This window comes from Rousettus aegyptiacus, unplaced genomic scaffold (genome assembly GCF_014176215.1).
Source record: "Rousettus aegyptiacus isolate mRouAeg1 unplaced genomic scaffold, mRouAeg1.p scaffold_m13_p_2, whole genome shotgun sequence".
Classification (NCBI taxonomy): Eukaryota; Metazoa; Chordata; class Mammalia; order Chiroptera; family Pteropodidae; genus Rousettus; species Rousettus aegyptiacus.
This window is the reverse complement of record NW_023416295.1, coordinates 124,982,274-125,004,566: the sequence shown is the minus strand read 5'-3', so window position 1 is coordinate 125,004,566 and position 22,293 is coordinate 124,982,274. Positions and strand designations below refer to the sequence as shown.

The window sequence follows — 22,293 nt, the reverse complement described above, 5'->3', positions numbered from 1 at the left end:
TCCAGGCTGTGCTAGTGTCTGGCTGTTGATGCTTCATGGTTTCTTGTGAGGAACCACTCTGGCTCTTTCAGGAATGAGGGGTTCTTGAGTTCCCTCCCCATTCGAGGGAGCTCCCAGCCAGAGTGACTAGTCGGCTCCCCAACCCCTACCCGCTCCCCCCCACCAGCTCCTCCCAGGCTCCCAGAAAGGTGTGGTCAGGTTAGCCTGAGCCAGCTTGTTCTCAAACAGGCCGCCTTTGAGAGAAAGGGTGGAGAGAAGGCTGGGATGGGGCCCCATATGCAGTAAGTTTATTCTACCAGGCGCCCATGGGATCAAAGTCCCCTTGGTCTGCCCTGCCTGGGTACTAAACAAAGTTAAAAACCCATAAAATTGGAAAGGAGGACATTTTGGAACTCTTAGTGACATTCTTAAAGTCTCACAGCAACTCTCCACCCCTATGGGTCTTTGGACCTTGGGCCTGGTGACCCACAGATGCCTCTTGCTGGCTGTGGAGTTAGGGCTCTGGGTCCCACAGCAAGGACAGGCCAGCTGGAGTGCCCTGAGGCCCAGAGGAGGGAAGGGAAAACAGGCCACCCCAAAGGGAGCTGGCTTCTCTGGAAATCTCTGATCCCCTGTCCCTTTAAAACAGGGAAGAAAGTGCCCTGTGATGTTACAGATTCTGCAGCCGAGGTGCAGTGGCTGTGTGGGAGGCTGGACTGGGTGAGGCCGGGAGCCTGAAGTTGTCAGCGGGCCAAGCCTTGGGCTCCGGTTGTGTCCCCAAATCGCCCGCCTGGGTTGCTTCAGGTCTGCTTCCATTTTCACTTCTTGGCACTGTCTGAGTGAGTGGGAAGGGGACTCAGGAGGAGGTGATGTGGGAATGGGTGTGGATGAGCATAACGTAATTATTGGTGAAATCAGTATGAAGCCTTAACCAGATGATTTCCATCTGGGCTGAGCTGGGTCGCCGTGAGGTACATGAGGCAGTCTTAAGCTGTGACTGAGGCGGGAGACTCTGAGTCCTGGGACCTCTCCCTTTAGGGTGTTTCACGGAGGTGGGAAGGGGCTGTTGACAAATCTCTCTTCGAAGGGAAGGAAGGCTAAAAGAAGGACCAGACAGGGTTGTGGTGAGGTAGGGGAGGCAAAAAGGCGGAAGGGGAAAGGCCAGGTATGGACTTACCTGGGCCATAGGCGACCTGAACTTCTTCCGTAGGCCTGAGGGAGGAGTGCGGCCACCTGCGTGTTGTGGAAGCAGAGCCAGGCCTGGCGGGTTCTAACCGCAGCGCAACCAGCTGGTGGTCAGACTGAGGGGCAGCCAACTCAGGCAGCCAAAGCCACCCTCGGACTACCTCCTTTTGGGGTTTTTGGTCTTGTAGCCACCCTTCTTGTGCTGGCATCTATTCACCGGTCTTTTGACAGTCATGTCAACATATCTGAATGCTTTGAACATTATTAGAAAGAGCCATTTTTTAATATGTTTTTCTCTCCCGTACTCCCTCCCCAGCTTTGCTCCTGCTGAGAACCCTGGGCAACACGATGGGCACATCTCGTGGGCAAAGCTGGATCCTGGCTCTGAATAAAAGCTAATCACGGAGAAACTGTCTCGGCAAAATGGGGTTTTCATGACAGAGACCAGACTGTGAAGGACAGCTTCATCCCACTTTGGGTGAGGGTGATGGTGACTGAAGACCGAAGTATTATTTTTTTGGGTTGCATTTACTTAATTATTTGCCGTCTCTCTCCTTATTTTCAGGTAGCAACTTCCTTCTTGTGTTTGAGATGTTTTTAGTTTGACCAAGTGAAATAAGAGATGATGAACCCATCTTGCGCACACTGCTCAGAGTACATTCACATCCATTCTCTCCCTCGGGGCTGGCTACTGTCTTCTCCATTTTCTTTATAAGGATGTTGAAATAAAGAGATAACATAACTTGCCCAAGAGAGCACAGCTACATAATGACTGGACTAGGTTTGGAACCGAAGTCTGAGGGCGCCTGTTCTGCTGGCAAGTCCTGTAGCTGTGTTTTCAGTGTGAAAGGGAGCACTTGCCTCCACGCCCCGGGCAGGGTCAGCAGGGAGGTGACCGACGGTGAAGTCTGAGAGCAGATGAGGGTGCTCTCCTTGTTTGGAAACTCTGCGACAGGGGTTCACAGAGCTGCTGTGATCCAAGGTGGCCGAAGGAAAAGCCCCCATTTGTTGAGTTGATTGCAAATGTCTCTTGGAGTCAGAGTGAATGTTGCCGACATTACTTTTTTATTGTGGTAAAATGGACATAACACAAAATTGACCATTTGAACCATTTTTAAGTGTACAGTTCAGTGGCATTAAGTACATTCACATTGTTGTGCAGCCATCACCACCATCCATCTTCAAAAACTTTCGTTTTCCCAAACTGAAACTCCATACCCACTGAACACTAACTCTCTATGCTTTCCTCTCCCCAGCCCCTGGCCACCACCATTCCACTTTCCGTCGCTAGGAATTTAACTGTTCTAGGCACCTCACGTTGGTGGAGTCATGTGGTATTTGTTCTTTTGTGCCCACCTTATGCTGACTTACTTTTTAATTCGATCATCATTTGCAACTACAACAGGAGTGCGAATTAGCAGTGCTCTGTGCCCATAGAGGAGTAAAAAAATTAAAAAGTGAGAACAGGAGTGATTTCGGGTGCATTTCTTAACTGTCAGAGGTACCAGATGTGAGGGGGCGGTGGGGGGGGGGATGGATAGGAAGAGAGGGGTGTATCCTTCCGGAGGTAAATGCCTCTGCCTAGAGGACGATGATGCCGTGATGGATCCTGATGTGGAAGCAGCTCTGATGGGAACCGTGAGGCCCTCTGGGCCTGCCAAGGGCAAGGCAAATTGTTCTGCAGGAGAAATCCACAGGAACTCGGAGTTCAGATAGAAGGGTCTGGGGGAGAGGAGAGAGGCTGGAGGAGAGAGTGTTAGTTGGGACTTAGGGAAGAGTGAGAAATTTTCTGAGGCGGGGAACGGTTGATGACTTTTTAGCAGCGTTATGTCCATGTGTAGATTCTAATGCGCTTATTGTGATTCCCCTCCATTACCCCAGACTTTGAGTCAAATCTGCTGCTGTGCCTGTTAGTCGTGTATGAGTTGGAGAGGGGAGAGGTTGGGCAGCTGAAGGAAGCGAGATGCAGATGGAAGAAGAGGTGGACAAACAGGAAATCAGGGCCAGAGGTCACAGAGAAAATGTCAGCCCTCTGCAATGCCTGGCTACACAGTTGGTGGCAGGAGCCAGAGGGACTGTGAGGTTGGGGGACACAGTAATGAGGTCCCCACAGTTGACGGGATGCCGGGATGCCTACCGTTGGAGTCATCGTTTTGAATATTAGGTGGCAGGCATCCCGTTACACAGCCTGAGGGAAAGAGTGGATGTAGATCTTCTCTTCTTGGAAAACTTCCAGCAAGATCTAGACAGGGCACAGCCTGGGTAATTTAGGAAGCAGAGGTTCTCTGAGGTCCCCTCAGCTCAGCTCACTGCCTCCAGGATTTCCATAGTCATGGGAAGAGTGTTTTGGGAGATATAGATGAAACTAGAACCAAAGCCAAGCACAGAACATGTCTTGAGCTTTCAAAACACAATTCTCTCTAAAATTGTCTCAGAGCACAGATCTGGGGCTGTGACTGTCTCTGATGGTGAGAGGTGTTTGTTGGACCTCCCAGATATAGCAGGAGCCCAAGGAGAAGGGCTGGCTGCTCCCACCCAGAGACCCCAGGGGAGCCTGGCATGAAAAGCCAGCTTCGTGTTTCCGGGAACACTTGTAGAGTCCCTGACCAGGTCCTGGGCTGAGTGTGGGCTGGGAATGGAGCACTGCCTGGAATTACTGATGCATCCTGAGATCTTGGGATCAGCCTGCCTGGTGGCAGGGAGGCCAACTGAGGACATTTCTCTCTGGACCTCTCCAGCCTTGGCCCAGAGAACCAAGGCTTGGGGCTTGTCTGGCGGGACCCTTTATTGTCCCAACCCGGTATCTCTTTATTAGTTGGGTCCTGGGGAAAAGGGCCTGACTTGGTTCACACTTGAAGAGGTTTGCCAAATGTGTTAGTTGCCACTCAAAGCTTGTAACTGGGGTGCAGGATGCTGTGGGGCCTGGGCTGGCCCGAGGACGGGCTGTTTAGAAGTTCCAGAAGTTCCCTGTCTGTTGGGAGGGAGGAAGGTCCCTGCAGAACCCCAAGGGAGCATGTACTGGGGCGGGGCCAGCTTTCCCTCTGGTGGCCCCTCCGCTCTGATGGAGCTGTGTGTTCCCTTCTACTCTGCAGCTTGGGAAAGACCAGAGGCCCTTTCAGGGAAAGGAGAAAGAAGGGAAACAGGCCTGACAATGCCACGGTGAAAGACGAATTCTGAGCTTCAGCTATGGACCCAGACCTGGAGCACAAATGCATTTTCTACTCTGTTATGAGAATGAGGAATGTTCTGAAAGGTTGTTTAGGGGAAATGTAGAGCTCAGAGCTTCTTGCTAGGAGGATCTTGAAGACCAGTTAGTACAGCCCCCTCATTTTGCTGGAAGGCTAATTTGAAACAGAATGGAATTTGGCAGGGGCTGGGCTGCCTTTTTTCTTCTGAGGCCCCATTTCCTGAGAGTCAGTGTCTGAGATGAGCTGACTTCACTTGTTCACTCATTGCACTCTTGGTGCATTAAAAACACCACCACCACCACCACCACCACCACCGCCACCGCCACCACTGCCACCACCACCACCACCTCCTCCTCCTCCTCCTCCTCCTCCTTCTCAGTGGTCCAGTTCTGGCTTCTTTAAAAATAACAGAGTTTGTGGCTTCCAGAGTGTTTTCAGTTTAGAGCCTTAATTTCTGTTTGTTCCTTTAAAATGTTTGTTCACCACAGGCTTATTGCCAGGTCTCCTACTGCACGTTATCAGGCTGTGCTTGTGAATGGCCGGGGTAAGCCAGCCACAGAACTCAGGAAAAGACTGGAATAAGGCAGGGGCTAGTGTGGTCTAGGAGGGTGGGAAGGTGGAAGGTGACTGACCTGAGGTTAAGGGGTGCAGTCTGAGCACCCTCAATATGTAAACTTACAGCAACAGAAGAGACCTTGCAGAGGGGTCTGTTGCAGCACTGAGAGGCTCAGGCCCCCTGAAGAAGTAGATGGCGAGCCTTAGGGAGATGGCACCTGGGTTTCCTCAGGGAGGCTCTGAGAAGGGCAGGCCCCTGGCACAGGAATCTTAGGAAAGAAGAGACCTGGGTGGGGGCAGCCAGGAAGATCAGAAAAAGAGTGAAGATAGAGAGAAAGCAAGTGGCACTGAGCGAAGTGTTGCCTGAACTAAATGATCAATTTTGGGAAGGGCCTAGGAGGCTGCCAACTTTGATCTCATTGTCTGGACAGGCCTTTGGGTTACTTCTTATACCCACCACCCAACCACCAGAGAGTTATCGCCTTCCAAAAGAAGCTCTTTGCAGACACATGGGACATGTGCAGCTGGAACTGGGGGGAGCATATACTGGATGTGGGCTGGGGAGGGGACATACGTATGCTGATGGAGGAGAGGAAAGTCTTTCAGAAGCTCCTGTCCTGGGAAGCAGCATGGAGGAGCAGAAAATCAGGGCTCAGGGCAAGGGCAGTGTGTCTTGTTCTCGTCCTATCCCTAGTGTCCTGCTCAGGGTCAGGCTTACGGAAAGTGTTCACTAAATAACTGAACAAATGAAGTTGATATCTGAATGCATGGAGTGCTATTCCCTGGAATCCCTATGTTAATTTATTTTTTTTTCTTTAGAGATTTAGAGAATAATTGACAATATTTGCTTAACTTCCCTTTTCAGGAATGATCTTCTTATTGTTGGTGTGACAGAAGGCACTAAGGCGCTGTTCCCTGAACTATCTCAGCATAAAGACCCTCGATCTGGGGGAGAGGAGGACTGGAGGAGGGTCGGAGTGACCTCTCAGGGCCCAGTCGGCTCCAGGATGGATTGAAATTCAGCAAGCCCTGCTGGCCACAGCAGAGGTCATAGCATTAGCAACTTCGTTAATTGCATCATGCTTTTTCTACATGTGACAGCATTGGATTTATGCCTCATCCCCAGTGGATGACTGATGGAGGAAAATAAAATGGAATTTAAATCTTATCCCAACAAGGTTTAACCCCTGGAATTGATTACTCTGAGGAGCTGAGGGTTTCCTTCCTTGGACCATTTCTGAGTCCATCATTGTGGTTTACAGAAAGGACATGGATGACACTGAGCAGGTCTTACCCCCCCCCCACCCCCCCCAGCTCTCCCTGGGAAAGCCCTCCACTGCCTCTTGGGTTTGGTTTTGGAAGTGATGGTTAGTCCTCTCCCATTATAAGCACTTCCTGGAAAGGGTTTGGTATATATATATATATATATATTCCTACAGAGACAGAAATGGCTGAGCTGACTGTTCAGGTCTTGCCCACTATACAGTTTCTGCATCTGGGGAGGACTAAGCATTTCCTTCAGCAGCTGTCAGTTAACTGTGTGACCATGGGCTCCTTATAGCTCACCACCCTCCCTCTAATATTTAAAAGATCTGGGCTGGTTCTTAGGGCCTCTGAATCATGTACTTATTTTCCTTGGCTCTGTCTGAAAAGGCCACATCGTTTCTTTTTTTTTTTTCCTGAAAGCTGGGTCCTTTGGGTTAAACAATTGCCTGTCAGCTCTAGAAATGGCTGATTTTCATCATGCCTTTTCCCTACCAAATTATTTCTTAAATTGTTCCCCCCTGTTGAGTGTTCTGGAACACAGAAGCCAGTCTGTGGTGGCCCCTGGCTTTTCTTTCTCCCTGAGAAGTTGGGGGGAAAGCCTCAGTTTCTCCATCGCAAGGCTTTGCGGGGAGAGAGGCAGGCCAACCCGGCCGGGAGGGGATGCCCCAGGGGCAGCAGGCGGGACCCGGGAGCCTCCTGCCTTCCTGACAGACGCTGCCGCTAGACTGTTGGGGAGCAAACTTGCTGGGGCCACTGGGAAGCGCCACAGGAACCTAGCGCCAGAGGGAGATCCCTGTCGGTGCACGGAGGCCCTGGCCCGCCCCTCCCCTCCGCGGAGCCTGCCCGCCCGGGCCCCTCTGGGAAGGGCTGGAGGCGACGCGGGGTGGGGGTTAGGGGAGGAGGGAGCGTTCCTGCAAATCACATGATTTTCCCGCTTATATAAATCACAGCTTGTTTTTCTCAACCGGCTGCAGACTTAAAGGTGCAGTGCCTGCTTTCTCTCCCAAGGGCAGCCCCCCCCGCCCCCGCCCGGGATGCTTCTGACGGCCCCCGTTGCTGGGCTCAAGGGGGCTTCAACAATGAGAGTGTCAGGGTTCACGGTTTGAGGACCCCCGCTCCCACTCCCGCCCATTCCATACCCGGGGATGTTTCATTTTAGCAGGAGACCAGGGAAGGACTTGGAAATATGATCACCAACGAGCAGGCGGAGCCGGGTTGGCATGTCGGTCAGAGGCCTCTCTGGAGACTGGCCCTCTCTGCCCTTCTGAGCCGCTGGTGCCCTGGAGGCCTTTGAGGGACCCTGAGCTGAGGGGTTAGGATGCGATTGGCCTGTGGAAGATCTGTGGTGACCCAAATCAGGCTTCTATGGCTGATGCTTATTATTCTGACCAGTCCTGGCTATTTGTTTGAGGCCAACATGTGGGAAGAAAAAGGAAATCAACACATGTATTAAGCACCTACTATGCATGTATTAGATACGGTAGGGAGAGAGACCAAGACCTATCTGTTCGTTTTCACCTTCAAGTGGTTTATACTGTTTGGGGTGATGAGACATAGGCTTGGGAGAGATTGAATAGCACTAGTCCGTTTCAGTTCCTGTTTCAGGCTAAACAGAAGAGTTAAAAGGCAGTGCATAATCACTGCCCCATGAACAGTACAGATAATAAATCCTGCAGGCTTTGCAAAGAGAGTTCTGCAGGCCTTGACTGAGAGGCGGCTGGAGAGAGGAGAGGGGTACTCTGGGGGCCTTAAGTGGGGAGGGGAGGAAAGGGGCATGGTGTTGGGGAGGAGTTGGGTACAGTGAGCAATCCTTTTGCTAAACAGAGGAACTAGGGAGTGGGGCAGAGGCTGGAAAGCCACAGGGCGGCATGAGGGGCGGGGCAAATGCAGGCAGCTTAGAGGGCAGGGCTGGGTGTGGACTTGGTTGGATGGAGTCCATGGGATCCTGTGAAGGTGCAGGACAGGTAGGTGGTGTGATGAATCTGGCAGCAGGGTACAGCATAAACTGGAAGCACTGAGGAAAATAGCGGGAGGCTTCTGCAGGAACCAGGCAGATCCAGGTTCTAAGATGTTAAGAGTAAAAGTAGAAAGGCAAATGAGAGGTAAGAGATATTTTGAAGAAAGACTTGAGATAATGGAGTGATTGTGTATATGGGGAAGTGGAGAAATGACCAGAAGTGATGATGATTTTGAACTTGGGAGGCAGCGGGGAAGAGGGCTACCCTCAGGTGCGTGTGTGGTGGGTGGCGAGTAACTGAGGTGAGGAGCTCCTTGTACAGATACTGTGTTTGTAAGGACAGTGGGTTCTTAACTGGGAGCTGTATGGGGGCTGAAAATCAGGACAGAGGATCTGCAGGAGGAAATAACACAAGGGATGAAAGAGATGCCACAGATTTAAAGGGAGATAACAGAAAGGGAAAAAGAGAAATAGAGCTAGGGAACATCCACCTTTAGGAGGAGGAGCCAGTGGTAAGGCTGAGGAGGAAAAATGCACCCTGGCAGCAGGTCAGCCTGGGTGAGTAGTGTCTGCCTGAATCTTGGCTAAGGTGTTTATTTTTTCCTAACCGTAGTTTTCTGATCTGTAAAATGGGGCTAATAACACTTGTATCATATTCTTTGTGCATCATATTCTGTGTGGATTAAAGGAAATAGATGAAGCTTCTTGCAGACTGCATAGTACTTGGTAGAGAGCAAGCGTTTTAATACAAGTGTCTTCCTTCTCCAAGCTTCCCTCCCGACCTTGCTCCTTCTCCCACCTCCTTTAAGTGGCGGGCACTTGAATACAGTTTATCCCTTTTTAAATTGTAACTGAGCCAAGTGAGCCGTTGTTGCCGTCATTGTTTTTCTTCTTATCCCTCCTCTTCCTCTTTATCTCCTTCTCCTTCTAGAGAAACACAGTCTTGTTTGCATGACTAATATTTGAACCGGATATACCCTCTATTATCAAGGAAGGAAATAATAAATTTGTTTCCTAAGGGCCTCTTAGCTGAGATGGCTATCACCTTATTTGATCCTTCCAGCAGCAGCTCTGCAGGGTTGGGAGAGCAGGTGTTATCAATCCTATTTTTTTTCCCTCTTCCTATAGGTGAACAGAAATGGAAGAATGGTTGTAAAAACTTCTATTATTATGTTCAAGAATCACATGTCTATCAGTACCCTCTAGTTCAAATCTTTCCAAACTTTAATTTTTAGCCCTTTATTTCTGGAAATAAATTTTACCTGGTAGTAAAAAAAAAAAAAAAAAAAAAAAAAAAGATGTAAGAAACAGAGTTCTGGTTTCAGTGGAGTGGGGAGCATCTGAATCTTGGAAGCTCGGTTCTACTCCCACTCCTAGCCCCCAGGCCAGGCTGGGAAATGGGGCTCTGCTTCTGGGGTAACCCAGCCCCCAGAGACTCTGTTTCTATACTCAGTTTCTTTCTCTTCTCTTTCAGCCACAAACTTCCTGACTTCGAAGGCTAGAATGGAACCCAAGAAAGCTTTGCAGACCCCTGGGTAAGCCCAGCGTGTGAGCCAAGTGCAGTCTCTGGCAGTGAGGCCAACAGCTCAGCTCTGCCCATGTTTTGGCAGCCTGGAGTGGGAGCCAGCTGAGTAGGACCAGTGCTGCTCCAAGGCAGAAGGCCAGGTATGTTGTCTCTTGTTAGGCAGGATGAACAGCCACGCCTGATGTCACTGGGCCCAGGAACCGCCCTAGCTGGGTTTTGTATGCTGGCCGGCTTTGCCAATGTGCTTTGGGTCCTTATTTCCTCTTTGAATGTATTTCTTGAAATACAAACTCTTTGAGGTGAAAAAATGGTTTATGGTTTTTAGTATTTGAAATACAGCAAATATTGGTAACATGCTATGCAGATAGTTATATAAAGCTATGAAAGAGCCACAGAGAATTTACTCTAACTGCGGTACTATTTATATTCTGTACAAAGCAGCCACCTTTGGGATTCATTTCTTTGAGTGGTATCAATTCCCCAAAGAGATCAGCAGAAAAAAGCGATTAAAAGAGTTTCATGTGATTTTTTGCTTTTAAAATACACTCTTGGCAAACCACCATCCTAGTCTTATGCTGTTATTTGTTTTTCCACTGATTTATCTATTTATTTGCATTATAAAGGCAATATGCACTAATGATAAAAACAGAGATGCAAATTATTCTGAATGGTGTAAAATGAAAAGAGAAGTCCCCTCTCATTACTCATTCTCATTCCCTTGAGAAGATTGAAGTTAATGGTTTTGTGTGACCCAGAAATTCTTGGTTGTATTTGTGTGTGTGTGCGTGTGTGTGTGTGTGTGTGTGTGTGTACACATCTAGTCTTATATTTTTCCATAAATGGTCTAGTCCTGTGATCCTTCCTCCTCACACTTTATATATATTGACATACAGGTCTATCTCATTTTTTTTTTTCTATCTCATTCTTTTAAATGATTGTCTAGCTCTGGTATTGCATTGAATGTTTTATTTAATATACCCATTTTTTGGCTTGTTTCCAGTTTTTTCCTTATAAACTACTACAATAAGCATTTTTGTATATATTATTACATATTTGTGCATATGCTAATACATATGTAAGAAAAATTCCTAGCAGTGGAATTAAGTGAAAATATATGTACATTAAATTTAAAAAAATTTATTATGCATGACTTAAGAAATACAGAAAGACATAAAGAATAAAAATAGCTTAACAAACAATACTGTCAACACAGGTACGTGCTCCTTTGTGGAAGCCTGATTGTTGTCCCTCTGGTTCCATGCAGAGGCTCCCAGGGCCTCGAATTTGGTAATTATCTTTTTTTCCCCATGCAATGCTTTGAATGTTTTTACATTTTGCATAAATAGTACTTCGCAGTATATATTTTGCATCCTTTTCTCAATATAATATTTCTGAGATTCGTCCATGTCGATACCATTTTTGAGCTAATTTCTTTTCAGTACTGAAGAACTTCAAATTATATGAATATGCCACAACTTACGTATCCATTTTCTAGTTAATGGACGTTTAAGTTGTACCAGTGTTTTTTTTCCTGTTACAAACAATGCTTCTATGAACATTCTCGTTCATGGAATGTGTCGATTGTCTTTTCACCTTTTAAATGGGTGACTTTTGATGAACATTATCTATTGGTTGTACATGCGGGAGGATTTCTCTAGGATATTTGCCTAGGAGGGAATGCTGGTTCGTAGAAGATGGGAATCTTCAACGATATTCAATTGTTCTCCACAGCGGTTTTACACTCTTACCTGTAGTCAGTTATGCTTCATCCTCACCAACTTGGTTTGTCCAACCTTTTAATTTTTGCAAATTTCATTAATGTGAAATGCTTGCTGTGTTTTTCATTGACTTTTCTGATTCCTAGCGAGGCTGTATTTTGTGGCCATGTATGTTTCCTCTTATGTGAATTGCCTTCGCCCATTATTTTTTGTTTGTTTGTTTGTCCTTTCCTTATTGAGTTACAGAATTTCATTATATCTTGTGCTTCCTTGTCTGTCATGGGATAAATAATATCTTTCCCAATGTGTTGATTGTCTTTTCACCTTTTAAATGGGTGACTTTGGATGAACAGAAGTTGTTTTACTGTAGTTGAGTTTTATATTAAAATTTCCAACTTCGTTAGTAGTCCAGCTTATACTTCTGTCGATAGTGTATAAGGGTGCCTGTTTTCTCCACACTCCTGCCAACACCGGGCATTATCGGTTTTGATTTTTGTTAATCAGATGGGTGAAAAATGGTGTCTTATTGTTTTGATTAGTCTTAATTATGAGTAAGCCTGAGCATATTTTCACAGGGTTTGGCCTTTCGAATTCTTTTTCTGTATTTATTCTTCATTTTTCTCTTTCTTAACAGATTTCCCTAATTGATCTGTATGGTTTTTGAATGTTAAGGACATTTGCCTGTTCTGTCACGTGCGTGGCTGTATGCTGTATGTATACCCCTTAACTGCAGCTCATTGGTGGTGAGACTAGGGAAACCGTAGTCTCTGTAACACATTTACCCTTTTTAGCCCTTGAACTCTTGGCCATATTGAGTAATAAAGTAAAAAGTTGTCATTGGAGACTTTGTGGGGGTGGCAGGGGAGCCGGTGCAGTTCTGTGTAAGTAGGGGTGACTGAGGTAGGGAGTGTGTATGTGCATGGTGGGTGTCCATCTGATGTTGAAGTGTATATAAAAATGGATCCTGGAAAGTTTGAGTTGGGATAATGGTGAGGTGGCCTGCGGTCTTATTTCTTAAGTTGAATGTAGCTAATGCTCGGACGAGTAAGTCTGAGGGTCTTGGGTAGCTTGGCTACTCTTGGTTGGTGTTGAAAGTAGGGGAGTTAAATAGTTCCGAGTGTCCAGTATGTGCCAGGTACACGGCCCTGATGAGAGGCGTTATTAGGTGGGAAGATGAAAGCTCAAGAAAGCTGACTTGCTCCAGGTCACACAGCTGTAAGTGGCCACGCTGGGACTAGTTCATGCCCCAGCCCAGATCTTTGCAGTGTACTAATGATTCTACCGCGATTAAGCTTAATTAGGGGAGGACTTGGCTTTTATAAAGAGATTTGTCAGGAGAACCATCTAACATGAGAGTAAAATTAGGACATATTTTAAATAGATTGCCATCTCAACAGTGAAATTTCACATTTCTGTGTTTTAATGTTAGTAAATTGGCTTAAGCAGTCCTTCCAAGAGAACACAGGTAAATGAACAGTAATTATAATTGGACTCCATTGAAGAAGAGCGAGTCTCAATAGTCCAGTTCACTCCTAAAAGAATGTTCAACGTAGAAACCAGCCAGGATTTTATTTTTCCCCACTCCTGCATTTGGTAGAATTTGGATAACACTAAACTTTCTCTTCACTCATTTTTTTTCATTCAACAACTGTTTACTAAGTGCATACTTGGCGCCATTTTGCTAAAAGCTGAGAGAGTGGTGAACAGAACAGAGCCAGGTCCTGCACCCATGGAGCCTATAGTCTAGTGGAGAGGACAATCAATAAACAAGTAAATAAACAAATGAAATACTTAACAACTGTGTCATAAATGCTGTGAGGGACTTATACAGGTGCTGTGACAGAATAATATGGGGACTAACTTTAAATGGGGCGAGTTGGAGAATGTCACATACATTTTGTGGGTGACAGACACTAATTTTTTGGTTAAAAATACTGCCTATAGTCAGCTTCCCTATAAATGGTTTTCTTTTAGCATAGGAGAAATAGCACCAGTCTATGAAGAAGAAAAGTAGGGCATGGAATTTTTTCTTCTGGGGTCGACAAAATTAAAACAGCGAGGCTACCTGGACAGCCTCTCTGGCTCAGTTCTTCTGAATGAAAGTATCACACACCCTAGTGTAGTCTTTTCTTACAATCTGGGTGTGAATTGTGATTTGTAATGGAGGTTTCTTCCTTGAGGTACATAATGACTACTCACCTGTAATGGGAAGACCTGAAAGCATTTAAGGAAGAAGTAAATTCCAGAAGTCTGTCCAGAACTAACATAAAAACTCCTCTCCTGAGTTTGCTGCACTTTGGGTTAAAGCAGCTTCCTCCAGGCGGGTCTGCAGGGTTTTCTTTCTGCCTCCCACCCCAACTCCCCTCTGCGAGCCAGCTTACCAAGGGCCCAGGAGCAGGACATGGCGTAAACATTTTCCTCCCCAGCAGAACTCTCTCCTACTAGGGGTTTCTTCAGTTCACAAACACCTTTTGCATGTTGACTGTTTGAGGCATGATAAGAATGTCAGATTCTAAAGAATATAATTTGATGATCATGGTGAGGAACCACCACTCATATCCCAGGACTTTTTTGGGGACTTTTATTTTTGTTTTTAGTTATGTATATTTATTATTTTCTTAACTAAAATACCATTAACACACCTAAAAAAAATTAACAACAACTTTCTGGCCTCACCTAAATCCTCAGTCCATGTTAACATTTCTGGTTCTTTTATTTGGCTTGAAGAGGGCCTCTCATTTTAACCAATTTTTAAATAGTTCTTCTCATTGTTCTTTTCTCTTCCTACAGTTCCTCTTTCTCAGTAAAGTAAGTAACATGTACCTCTAGATAATTTTCAGGTATTTAGTCACTTGTGGGAGAGATTTCACTTTTTAGGGCGAGGGAATATAAAGGAAAAACTGGTTCTGAAGTGCACCTGACCGAAATTATAGCCTCGCTTCCGTTAAGCTGGTATTTGGGGGCCATCTGGTGGCCAGAAGGGTTTTAACACAAAACGGGTCTCCTATCGCCCTCTCGCGGCAAGAAGTGGTGTGACATCCTAGGATTCCTTTCCCTGCCTTGTTTAGGATTACAGAAGTAAATGAACAGATCAGAAAGGCAGTTAACAGTTAACGTTTACTTGACACCCATTAAGCGAATGGGGCTCAGAGAGGGGCCAGGAGAGTACCAACTCTAGCACGGCATCTGCAGTTGCTGCATGCTGTCTGAGATATTTAAGAAAATCCCAAATATGAAAATCCAAATTTATAATTTTGTGTGGAGTGGGATGTGAATATATGACATATTCTCAATTATTATTATTATTTTTTATCTTTACCTTGTGCCCAAATCACAGAATTTTAGAGCTGGAAAAGATCTTAGAAATCAGTCAACAACATTTTATTGACTTTTTACTTTAAGCTTCTGTACTAAGCCATGAGGGTAGAGCTCTCATGAATGGGATTAGTGCCTTATAAGAGTGGCTCCAGAGAGATATCTAGTCCCTTCTGACATGTGAGGACACAGTGAGAAGGGATCGGCTATGTACCAGGAAAAGGGCTTTCACTTGACCACGCTAGCCCCTGGAGCTTGGGCTTCCCAACTTCTAGAACTGTAAGCAGTATGTCACTGTTGTTAATATGCTACCTAATCTGTGGTGTTTTGTTATATAGCAGTCCTAATGGACTAAGACATGAGGGAAGCAGAACAATTAATATGTTTTTTCCAAGCTAGAAATAAAAGGTTGGAGCAGAAGCTCCATATTGAGGGGCATTGAGAGTGGTCCTCTGAGTAGTTCTCTGAGTCAGAGTTTGGGTGGCCTGAAGAAAAGAACTAAGAAGTAGATCTGGGGACTACCAAAAGATGGGACACCCAGAACTGGGGAAACCTAAAGCAACTCTCTGTCAAGAGCTCGAAGACTTCTAAGTCATGACAAACAAGTATAAGGATGAAAGCTATTCATGGACTCTACCTGGTTTGAGCATAGTTTGTGTTCCTCATCTCCATACACCAGAGCAGTTGAAAATCTTAGGTGATATAAATTAAATGCCGGCTGACAGGCACTTTCATCCATTATTTCTAATCCTCAGAAATAACCCTTTGAGATAGATATTATTATTATTACCTACTTTTTACAGGAGGAATATGAAGCTCAGCGAGTTTAAATATCTCACTCAGGGGCATATAATTAATTAGTGATAGAAAATAATATTTAAATTGACTTCTCACAGTTCCCACAATTGAGGGAGAGTTGGGGGTGGGGCTTAGGAATGAGGTAAGACCTGGGGAAGCAATGAGAAACTGTGATGAGATGATCAGAGGCAGAACTAGGTTTTGTGGGGCTGAGGCTTTTACAATTTTTCCCTCTAAGGGAAAAAAAGCAAAATTATGTACAAAATTGCCGATTTAGATATTTATTTAGGATGAGAAAATAAATCACAACAAATTATTGATGATTGGAGAGTCAGAATACTTTCTTCTGTCTTTTTAGGCAATTTGCTAGAGTTGCTCACACAGAAATGCTTTGATGGTAACCTGGCTTTGTCTTCCCTTCTTGACCCCCCTGCAGCTCCCAACAACACCCAGCACTCCCAGAGGCCTCTCAAGCGAGGGTCCCCGAAGCTAGAGCTCTGTTAGCCTATGACTCACCTTTGGAGGTGACTAGGGTGTGGGGTGAGGGATGGGGTAGAGATCAGAGATGGGACATAAGGCCTGAGAGAGGGATGTGGATTGTACATATTACTTGATGATTAAAAATGAAGGGACGAGGAAATAATGTGAGGAGAAATGATGTCTTGTTAAAAAAAATAGCCTCACATCAAAACATCCATGTGATGTCCTCCTCTCCACCATGATGGGCTCTAGTAGATAAGTGTTTGTCGTGCCATCTTGTTCATTGTGTCAAGGAGATGGTTTAATGAAAGGGACACCTGGAAACTTGGAGTTTTGACAACAGTCTATCAGGTAGGAAGGAGGTTGGAGCAGAAGCACCATATGAAGGGGCAACAGTTTTAATGTTTTAGCTTTCTTTATTGCAACCATGCATCACAGAAATAGGTGTGTGCGTGTGTGTGTGCGTGTGCGCGCGCACGCATGCATGAGAGAGAAAGTGAGAGAGAGAGGGAGAGATTGAGAGAAGGAGATTGTAATGTAAGCAATCCAGGATTCATTCTGAATAACTTTTTTTTCTGAATAACTTTTTAGACTGGCTGCTAAATCTTGTTTAAGTAAACATAAAAATATCTTTTATACTGTTGAAGACAATCGTTCCCAATACTTTTTTACATTTGATTATTTCTTTATAAAACAAGGATGCTAGGAAGAAATATCTAGGGCAGATTTCCTTGACAAAGGAGACATTCAAAAGTGGTCTAGGCTAAGAAACCTGGACCTCTCTTTAATGCAACCTCCCTTCCTCGTAGTCTATAAGCTTAGCAATAGGCTGAGCTGGGGCTGAAGGTCTGGCACAAAAGGTGGAGATAAGAAGAAAATAAAGAGGACATAGGTGAGCAGAAGAATTTAATGAGCCTTGGATACAGCTTAATTGCAATTCATAGAAACAAATTTGCTGTATAATTTAATAAATTTTACAAGTCTTTTTTTTTTTTTTGCTCTAAGATTGGGAAGGGTTATTGCTTATCGGTCTTTAACAAGTTAGAATGACTTATTTCATGAGAGCCATTCTAGATAATAATTTTAAAACTTTTTTTTTTTTTTTTAAAGGAGGAAGGATGGAGAAATGGAGGTCACAGCCTTGTCCAAGAAATAAGAGGATCGAGGTGCTGTTAGAGCCTGTGCATCGAGTCTTTAAGTGGGGAGTTTTTGGTGGTGCTTTGCTAAGTAGTAACAAAAGGAAGACCCAGGAAGCTGTTGAGGGCAAACATTGCCTAACTTTTTGATGAGGGACACTTCGCATACGGGCTGGTTACCAGTCTTGACTTCTCTGTGCTTAGAATGAAGTAAAGTAGCACGAATGTGGATGGAAATTGCCCTCTAATCCCTGGCATCTGTGGATATGTTAAATTCTATGGTAAAAGAGACGTTGAGAGAGAACTGAGGTTATAAACTTTAAAATAGGGAGATTATCCTGGATTATCCAGATGGAACTAAGGTAATCACATGAGCCTTTAAAAGTGGAGGAGAGAGGCAGCAGATGAGTCATAGAGATGAGACTAAAGAAGAGGCAGGAGAGACTCAAAGCTTGAGAAGGCCTCCAACTCTGGCTCTGAAAGTGAAGGAACTGGGCAATGAGCCAAGGCATGTGGGCAGCCTCTAGAAGCTAGCACTAGAACTCAGATGACAGCCAGCAAAGAAAGGGGGCGGGAGGGCTCAGTCCTACAACCCCAAGGCACTGAATTCTTCCAACAACCTGAATGAGCAGGCAAATGGATTTTTCCCTAGATCCTCCAGAAAGGAATGAAGCCCTGCCAACACTTTGATTTTAGCCTGGTGAGACAGTGTCAGATTTCTGACCTACAAAACTATAATATAATAAATTAGTTTTAAGTTGCTAAATTTATAGTAATTTGGTACTGCAGCAATATAAAATAATTATCAAGTAGGGCACTACTTAATTCCTTATGTCAATGGTCTTTCCCTTTCTGAAGGTAATAGACTCCTTTGAAAATCTGATAAAAGATCTTCTGTCTAGAATTCACATACACACAAAATTGAATACAATTTCAAGAGATTCATAAACCCACCAAAGCACATCTTATAGATCCAGGTTAAAAATCTTTGCAGATGGTAATGTTTAGAGGAGGTTAAGCTGGGTAAAAGGAGGCTTCCTAGTGATTGCCTTGTTATCTCCCAGCAAAGACGGTCACAGTACTCAGGAGACCACTTACTTAGTTGGGTTGCATTGAATGAATTTACTTTTAATGAAATGAATTTCCTAGATACTGAAGCTGAAAGGTAACCATCTCAGTCTGAGCTTTTGCTGATGTGCTCCTTGGAATGAGGCCACACTGATGAGTATGACATTTGGTCTTCATCAGATAGCTACTGATATCTAGCAATTTGAGGATAGCGCCAACAAGTTAAAAAGTAAAAGTCACAAAGAGTGGGTATTGATTTTATTTCCCCATGAGTATGCACAGAAAAAACTTCATAGACATAATTCCTTAGCAAATTAAATTTACTAAAAGTGAGCGAGTGGCAATACTGTTCTGGAGATTACGAACATTCTACAGACTTCCTATTTGTTTAGAGCACTGCCGTCCAATAGAAACAGAATGTGAGCCCCTTAGGTAATTCTAAGAGCCACATTTAAAAAAGTAAAAAGAAAAGATGAGATTAATTTGAAATCCAGTGTCTAGTTTTAACTTGTAGCACATCTCAGTTCAGACCAGCCACATTTCAAGTGCTTGGTAGCCACATGCAGTTAGTGGTGATCATTTAGACTGTACAGGTTTAGAGGATAATGAAGCATTGAAATAGAATTTTTGAAGCATGAACATTATTTAATAACACATATATACAAACATATATATATATGCATAAATATAAAAAGAGCCTCAGGGGCCAAAGAAATTATTACGTAGAGAAATGATCGTCACTTGCTGTTTGTTCCCTTTGATCATATGCTCTGTGATGCCACCGGCAATAATGTAAGAAGGAAGAAAAATAAAGAAAATCTAAAGTTTTTTTTTGTTTAGCAGATTAAATTAGAATCTAGTTGACCTAAAGGAATCTTTGCAACCTTCTCTGCACATAACAGGCTTTTATATATACATTTGTTTATTTTCATTTTTGCTATTAAAAATAAAATTTTAGTATTGGAAAAGATTTTTAAAATCATTACTTTTTAAAGGAAGCAGAAATTACAATATGGAAAGAAAATAAAGAATAAAGATACTTTTTTGGCCTTTGTTACATGGGGTTTTATGTAGGAAGCTTTAGTTCATTTCTTTCCATTATCACTACTACTACCAGTTATTATTTATTAAGCTACTTAGTGTGTCAGACACTAAAAGCATCATTATTAATCTTATAATAGCTCTACAGAGTAGATCCTATTATCCCGTTTTATAGATGAGAAAACTGAGACTCAGAGGAGCTATTATAATGTGTCCAAGGTTATAAAGCTCATTAATGCAGAGCCAAGAGTCAAACTACCTTTTTCTAGTTTAAAGCCCATGCTGTTTCTAATATAATAGTTCCCCTTATTTGTGGGAATATGTTCCAAGACCCCTACTGGATGCCTGAAATCATGAGAGTATATACATACCTAGGATAAAGTTTAATTCATAAATTAGGAACAGTAAGAGATTAACTAATAATAGAACAATTATAATAATATACCGTAATAAAGATTATGTAAATGTGGCATTATTAAGTAAAATAGGGTTACTTGAGGACAAGCGCTGCAATACTGCAGGTTGATTTGATAACCGAGTTGGCTGCTTAGGTGACTAACAGGCAGGTAGCATAGATAGGGTGGACATGCTGGACAAAGGGATGATTCATGTCCCATGTAGGATGGTGCAGGACGGCATGAGATTTCATCACTCTACTCAGAATGGTGTGCAATTTAAAACTTAAGAATTGTTTATTTTTGGAATTTTCCCTTTAATATTTTTGGACTATGGTTGACCACAGTTAACTGAAATCTCAGAAAGTAAAACTGGGTAAGGAGAGACTAGTATTTGCCATGCTGGGTCTGTCAGGCTGGGGAAGGAGAGGACTGCGATGGGCTTATTGAAGTACTAGTAGATTATTGGTGAAGCAGATGAGGGAAGGAAGGGTCAAGGGTAAGAAAGAAGGAGCAAAGGGAAAAAGGTAGAGGTGTGGCATATGTCGCGAAAGGTGGCTAGATGAAGTGTTAGAGTTGGTTGGGTGGTTTCTTCCACCCTCCATAAGCCGATGGCTTGGAGGCCCTTTCTTCTCTTTATCATTCCAATTTTAGTATGTATGCTGCGGAAGCAAGCACTGGAGTTCCCATCTTGACAGCCTGCCAGGCAAGTGGGCTTTGAGGAGGTGGAAGAGGGAGACATTGGTGAGGTGCTTGGCTCCTTTAAAGACCTGAGCCTTGTAGCTCATTACACAATCTTTGCCCTTTGACAGATATGCTTTTTCCTGCCCGGGATTCTAAGGATGGTAAGAACAAAGTGAGGGTGAAAGGTGCGTGCCTTCTAGTCACTCAACATCCTTGAGCTTCTTGGGATTTGTGGTGTGAATTTAGTCCGATCCGAGAAATATCTGATATCAGCTATCATCTTGCATGTCTCTTGGTGACATTTAGTTTCATACTCATAGGTTTAGTTTCCCCTTGTTTCTTTGTGTCAAAGTTTCCATAAGTGGAAAATTATTTTCTTCTGAGATGAAAATATGTAAATGAAACTAAGATACACTTTGCAAGGAAGATAAACACAACATCCAGTCTTTGAGACAATAATGATAGCGGTGTGTGGGTATAAATTTGAGTAATTATCTTCAGGGCATATTATTGGTGCTGTAGCCTGCTGCTGGGTGGCAGCCAGACTGACTACAAGTTTTGAACACGCATCATGCATTTTTCCAGGTTCTCAACCACATTGTTCCAAAGCACAGTTGCCAGAAAAAAAAAAAAGGCAAAATCCTAGTAAAAGTCCTCATGGTTCTAAATCCACATAATGAAAACCATGGACACAGGAGGTGCTTACAGTCCTATGGACTTCCAAGATAAAATGTCTTGGATTTGTTTCAGAAACTGGGGTGGGAGAGGGAGTGGGAATATAGATGAAACAAGATGGGATATGAGTTGAAGCTACACGGGGGTACACAGTTCATACATTCTCTTGCTTTTGCATAAGCTTGAAACTCACTTGAAATGCCACCAGAGATTTCCGTGGCTAACATTTTGTTAAATGTTACTTCTATGGGTACTGACCCATAATTTATATAAATTGGACTACCATAAACATGTCTTGTAACAAGCTCTTTTCACTCAAAAGTACATTTAATTTCGTATATATAAGCCTTTGTTTCCAAGTTTTAAGTAATATGGTAACGAACATTCTTGCACATGCATCTTTTCTGATTTGTATCGTTGTTGATTCACAGTATGGGTATTTAACATTTTGATACATGTTGCCAAACTGCACTTCAGAAAGGCTGAACCTATTTATACTCAGGGAGTACTCCATATCCCATTTTGTATCTAAACCAAAAGTAACCTTTGTAGCTTTGCTAGTCCAATGAAAACATGTTATCTAATTGTTGGGATTATTTGTATTTAACTAGCAAGAATAAACATTTTCGTATGCTTATTAGCCATTTGTAATGTGTGTGTGATTAGCTTCTTTACATTACCAGCTTGTCTGTTAGAGTGTTGAACCTTTTTATTGACATTTAAGAGCTTTTTGTATATTAATGACATATAAGTTGCAAATATTCTCTCTGGTTATTGCCTCAACTTCAGTTATTGGGTGTGTGTGTGTGTGTGTGTGTGTGTGTGTTTTCCACCATGTAGTAATTTTTAATTTTATATAGTTTCATAACCTAAACCTTAATAGCTTTGGGCTTTGAAGTCACGTTTAAAAAGTCCTTTCTTATCACAAGAATATGAAACTATTTCAAAATTCATTTATTCTTATAGCATATATTATAGCATATATTTATTTAAATGTTGTAAAAGTGCAAACATTATACTTTATAGACTATTTCTTATAATTTTAATCCCAAAGATAAACACCATCAATAATTTATATTTATATGTAAATATATTACATGTAAAATATATTTATATTTATGTATTCATAATGTATATATATATTTTAAAACTTCAGGTATCTCGGGCATCCTCTTTTGTCAATATACACACATCTACCAGTTCTTTTATCGAATTGTGTAGATCAGTTTTTCTATTGTTTCTAGGCCTTTTGGCTAAAATTAAGTGTAGGTCAGTTTTTCTCAGTCTTTTTCCATTACTGTTCCCATATGAAGCCTATTTAGACCTTT

The 22,293-nt window shown here is 43.4% G+C and overlaps 2 long non-coding RNA genes across 3 annotated transcripts; both read left to right on the top strand.

Moving 5' to 3' along the window:
- Positions 1-648: 648 nt before the first annotated feature.
- On the top strand, positions 649-6,128 carry LOC107501480. Its single transcript, XR_001594778.2, has 3 exons — positions 649-783; positions 1,481-1,642; positions 5,773-6,128. It is a non-coding gene; the product is annotated as an uncharacterized LOC107501480 (long non-coding RNA).
- Positions 6,129-7,616: 1,488 nt separating this feature from the next.
- Positions 7,617-18,997, top strand: LOC107501515. 2 transcript variants are annotated; one of them, XR_001594792.2, is made up of 3 exons: positions 7,617-7,907; positions 9,605-9,795; positions 17,077-18,997. It is a non-coding gene; the product is annotated as an uncharacterized LOC107501515 (long non-coding RNA). The 2 variants fall into 2 exon arrangements; XR_001594791.2 differs by lacking the exon at positions 7,617-7,907 and adding an exon at positions 7,972-8,137.
- Positions 18,998-22,293: the final 3,296 nt, after the last annotated feature.